Source organism: Limulus polyphemus, unplaced genomic scaffold (genome assembly GCF_000517525.1).
Source record: "Limulus polyphemus unplaced genomic scaffold, Limulus_polyphemus-2.1.2 Scaffold1882, whole genome shotgun sequence".
Classification (NCBI taxonomy): Eukaryota; Metazoa; Arthropoda; class Merostomata; order Xiphosura; family Limulidae; genus Limulus; species Limulus polyphemus.
The window spans coordinates 10,819-16,041 of NW_013667492.1; positions in this window are offsets into that span (position 1 = coordinate 10,819).

Genomic DNA, 5,223 nt, shown 5'->3' on the forward strand with positions numbered 1-5,223 from the left:
TTTATTATATTTATATAATAAATTTTCATAATTATTTCCATCTACTTCAATTAAGAACGTTCAATGTTTGGAGGTGCAAATACATACATAATATTCTTCTCCACCGCCACCCCACAGAAATGGGCATAATGCACCACCTCTTGTTCATTGGCAACAATACATGAAATGTATATTTATCTGTAACACATAAGAAACACCGAGTTAAAAGAATAAATTATAATCTTAAAATTTTCCTCTTGGCTAAAATCCAATACATTCTTCATATGACAAATCAGATGTGTGTTTTGTGAACGATTTTTGCACTAATTTATAAGTTAATATCAGGTTTAGATCATCTTGGCTTGACAAGTTTATTAAAATCAAACAATAAGATTATCTAAATGTCTAGTTTAGATAAAAACAGCAATAAGGTGTGAGGTGAGATCGCTTTGACATTATCAGTTCAACACGTAGCAATGGCGGCCGCTTGCGCATACCGAAAATCACGTGACTTCCAATCTAGTGTTATTTATATCTATGGATGGGGTAGAATTAGATTATGTTACCCAGGAGCCCTGGTGGAGGTTATAACTGACAGAGCAAGAGATATAATAAAGAGGGTTAGCAATGATGCAGTTTTTGTTGTGCACGTAGGGCTAATTATGTGGGTAAAATTAGGTCAGACGAGCTAATTAATAAATACAGTAAGGATTTCTTAAAGAACAATAAGGGTAAACCAAATGTTAGGATGGGGGGTAGGACCCTTGAGGGATGATAAAGGAAGGCTTGTATCTAATAATTATGAGATGGCTGTGTTATTAAATTTTGCATCTTCTTCAAATTTTAATTATGAAGATATAAGCAGTATTTCTGATCTTGAAATGTTGATAGATGGAAACAAAGTAGAACAAGATGATTGCATTAATTCTGAGCTTGTTAAGAAAAATTGGGAAGTTTAACGAACGATAAGGCTCCTGGGCCAGATAATATTACGCCAAGGGTTTTGAAGGAGATTAAGGATTGGATATGTGAGCCACTTGGTACTATTTTTGTAAGTACTTGAATAATGGACAGGTGCCAAAGGATTGGAAGTTAGCTAATGTCTTTTCAAGAGAGGTAATAAAAATTGTCCCAATAATTATAGGCCTCTTAGTCTTTCATCAGTTATGGGAAAAGTTTTGGAAAGTCTGATGAAAGATGCTTTGCAAAGTCATTTAACAAAGTTAATTTTTTTTTATAGTCAACATGGTTTCACTAAGGGAAAACCGTGCCTTACAAATCTTTTGACATTCCTTGAAAATATTACTTCTTATGTAGACTTGATGTATCTGGATTTTCAGAAAGCATTTGACAAGGTGCCACATAAAAGGCTTGTAAAAAATATATCTATAGGTGTGTGGGATAAGTTAACTAATTGGATAAAAGAGTGGTTGTACAAAAGAAAGCAGAGGGTTGTTATAAATCGAGTTCAGTCAAACTGGACTAATTTCACAAGTGGGGTACCTCAGGGTTCAGTCTTAGGACATTTGCTCTTTTTGATTTACAATAATGACATAGATGAAGGAATGGACAATAAATTACTCAAATTTGCTGTTGACATTAAGGTATTTGGCGTTTCTAGCTACTGGAATGCTACTGCTACTGCTTTACAAAAGGATTTAGATCATTTACTGAGTTGGGCAAATAAATGGCAGATGGGTTTTAATTATATAATTGCAAGATAATGCATGTGGGTTATCATAATTTGAATTATAAGTATAATTTGGATGGAAATACCTTTAATAGTGTTATGAAAGAAAGGGATCCTGGTGTAATGGTTGATCAGTCTCTTAAGCCACCCAAGCAGCGTGCTTTTGCTAGAGGTAGGACAAATAGGATTTTAGGTTTTATCTACAGAAATATTGAATACAAGTCTAAACAGGATATAATTTCATTGTTTAGGCCACTGGTTAGGCCAATTTTGGAGTATTGTGTTCAGTCTTACTTTAGGAAGGATATTAAATTGTTGGAAAGGTTTCAAAGGAGGGTTACTGGAATAGTGCCTGGGATGGAGGGGTTGTCATAAGAGGAGAGATTAAGATCTCTGAAATTGTTTTCTCTTGAAAAAAGAGTGTTAAAAGGTATCTGATTGAGGTGTTTAAGATTGTAAAGGGAAGTGATACTGTTGATGCATCATCTTTTTTTATAGTTAATAGTGAGAATAGTAGCATTAGCGACACAAATATAAATTTTGGCAAGGTAGGAGTCATCTTTAGCTAAGACAGTTATTTTTCGAACAGGGTGGTTGGCCTTTGGAATGGGTTGCCTTCGGATGTTGTGGAGGCAGTAAATTTGAGTGAGTTTAAGAGAAAGTTTGATAACTATATGAATGATAATGGCTGGCTTTAAGATTGGTTTTAAATTTATTTATTTAAAAGTTTTAGTTTAGTTTAGAGGATGGGACATCCAAGATGGACCAATAGGTTCCTCGTTGTACTTAAGTTATATATATGTGTATGTTGTATATGTACTGTTACGATTATGCCAGTTTGAAGTTTCTGTTGTCCCTGAACATTATGTTATGTTATTCTTTTATGTATCATTAAAGACAGTTTCAAACACAACTGCACAATGTTTTACTATCTTACATTAAAATAATAAACATATATGAAACATTGCAACCTACTTCAATGTCATCTTTGTAGTTTAATTCGTAAAAATGTACAGTTATCTGTAGTTTATACTTTTAGATAAATGGAAATATTTAAAATCTTTAGATAAACAGTGAAATGTGAAGGCCAATATTGGCAGAATCCAAACAGATTGATCTTTTTTAGATAAGGTAAGACTGTGTGCAAGTTCTTCACACACATACATGAAAATAATGAGTTATTTGGCTTGCCAATTACACAGGAAAAGCTCTCTCTCCTTTTTTCAATAAATTTAAACTTATGGAGGCTTCCACCAAAAATATATAAATGGATAAAATTTTAAATATACAACTATATCATAATAAAGTCAAAACAATTAAAGAAATAGGTAAAATGGTTGTACCTGATAGTGAAATATTTAATAAATACTTTTTGGGTCAAACAATCTTCATCAGGATCCAATAAAGACAGTTTGGCCAAAATGTTGACCATATATTTTCTTTCCCATACAGATATTTTAACCTCTTTTTTTTGTATTTTTATACTTGTATGGTGAATGTAGTATGATTATTTCAAATTCATTCTTTTTCCACAGCTGATAAAATAATACTGATACAGACCATGGGAAAACCCCCCATCTATTATACAGTTTTCGACTGTCAATCACTAATGGCATTGAAAATTTCTGATAACACGAGGATTCTGTGATAAATAATACTAATAATATGATAAACTGTACATATTTTGTCTGTGTATACCACATTAGGAGAATTCTTATATATCTAATGGTCAGGATAGTTTATCAAGTATTGCTTGACATTCCACGTTAAAAGTTTAAATGATATAATTATTGAAAGAATGAACAGTAAAATGACAACAAAGAGAGTTGATAAAACTCTGAAGAATTATGTTTCCACAGAAGCTTATAAGTAAAAGCATGTGTTGTACGATGAATATCACTATCTTATAACTTACAAAATCTTCACTGTCAATTTTACTCATGGCACACACACATACAACATTGTTTTAGGATTCAACATAGCAATTAAATAAAAAATGTCCCAAGTCTCTGAGAAGCCTGGTCTTTTATATATATACATAGGGGAAAGAAGAGACTTCATCTCTTCATAATGTAGAACTTTTCTTATTTCATTTGTGTCTTGATATTTTCCATATTCTTCAAAATATTGAATACTCAGTTTTCTCTTAATCAATTTATTTATTTATCCATGATATCCTGGTGCTGTTTTGTGTGTGCTTGTGCAGATTTTCCAAATTTGTTGGTTAGAGTCTTTTTTTTTCATCCTTTGAGTTTACTTTGGTTATATAAAGAATTAGTTAAATTTACACACATTATACACTTTGAAAACATACTGCTTTCTTTGTTCATGATATAAGAAAAACAGTATCTGAAAAGTAAGTAAGCCACAGCACAATAAACCTAATAACCTAAATTATATTGGAAGTAAAACCTGTTAAGAAGGAAAGTTAGGTCAGGTTTCTTGAATTACTTTCTTTGTCGTATTACTTGACAATGCATTAACATGCCAATGTTCAATTAGTCTGAAATACGTTTTTGTTAACATTAGATAAAATAATAATCATCAATTATAAATTACATTAACAAAATAACAATTATTTTTGAATCACAGCAGATACTAATGTTTTTTGTGTCAATTAATTTATATATATCAACGAAATTTGATGAATGTTTCCCCCCTGCCCTTGCCATCTGTTACCATTGGAGTTTTTCACAATAATACTGATTTAAGTGGCACAAATCTTCATTGCCTTTTTTGCAATGTACCCAAGAGGACCAAGAAAATTTGTTTGAGTTGCCTCTCTAGAAATTAGCTACTTGTGTCCTATATCATCCTTTTCAGGATAAAACTATAATTATACTAATTTAAGTTTCCAATTTGAGAAGATTATTATTTCCAATTAAGAGTTGTAAAAGGAGGGAAAACAACTGATCTAGCAAACTTATGTGAGCAGTTTTAATACATCTTAGTAGTTAGGTTGACACCCCGCATCCAAAAGATACCGCCTCACGCTGATTGTCTGCCTCAGGGGAGGGGGAGGTGAGTCAAATGACGACATCATAGTTCGAAATTTGCCACTAGGTGACACATGTTAGGCCGCTATGACATACGGACATGATTCCAAATTATATCACCAGATGGCGCATTGCTAGGACGCCATAACAGGTGGCCATGATGTCATAGTACCAACTTTTGTGAACAGATGGCGCGTCGCTAGGCCGCCATGACAGGTGACCATAATGGATGGTTATGTAATAATAGAGGATGAATTACTAGGCTGCCATGACTCATACAATACATGTCACAACATGTTTATAATTAATCACTAATTCATTAAATCATTTATAATTAACTTGTCCTAAAAAGGTTGTTTATTATTAAATTATTATTTACATTTACTGTCCTAAAAGGATGATATCTTACTCAATCAAGTGTTTGATGATTTTCCACTCTGAGCTACATTCACGTCTATTAAGGACGTAATTACATGAAAACGTCAATTAATTACAATTATTTCATCAACTGTCCATAAGATTTTAGCATATACACAGCGTGGTCACAAGTAAATAGAC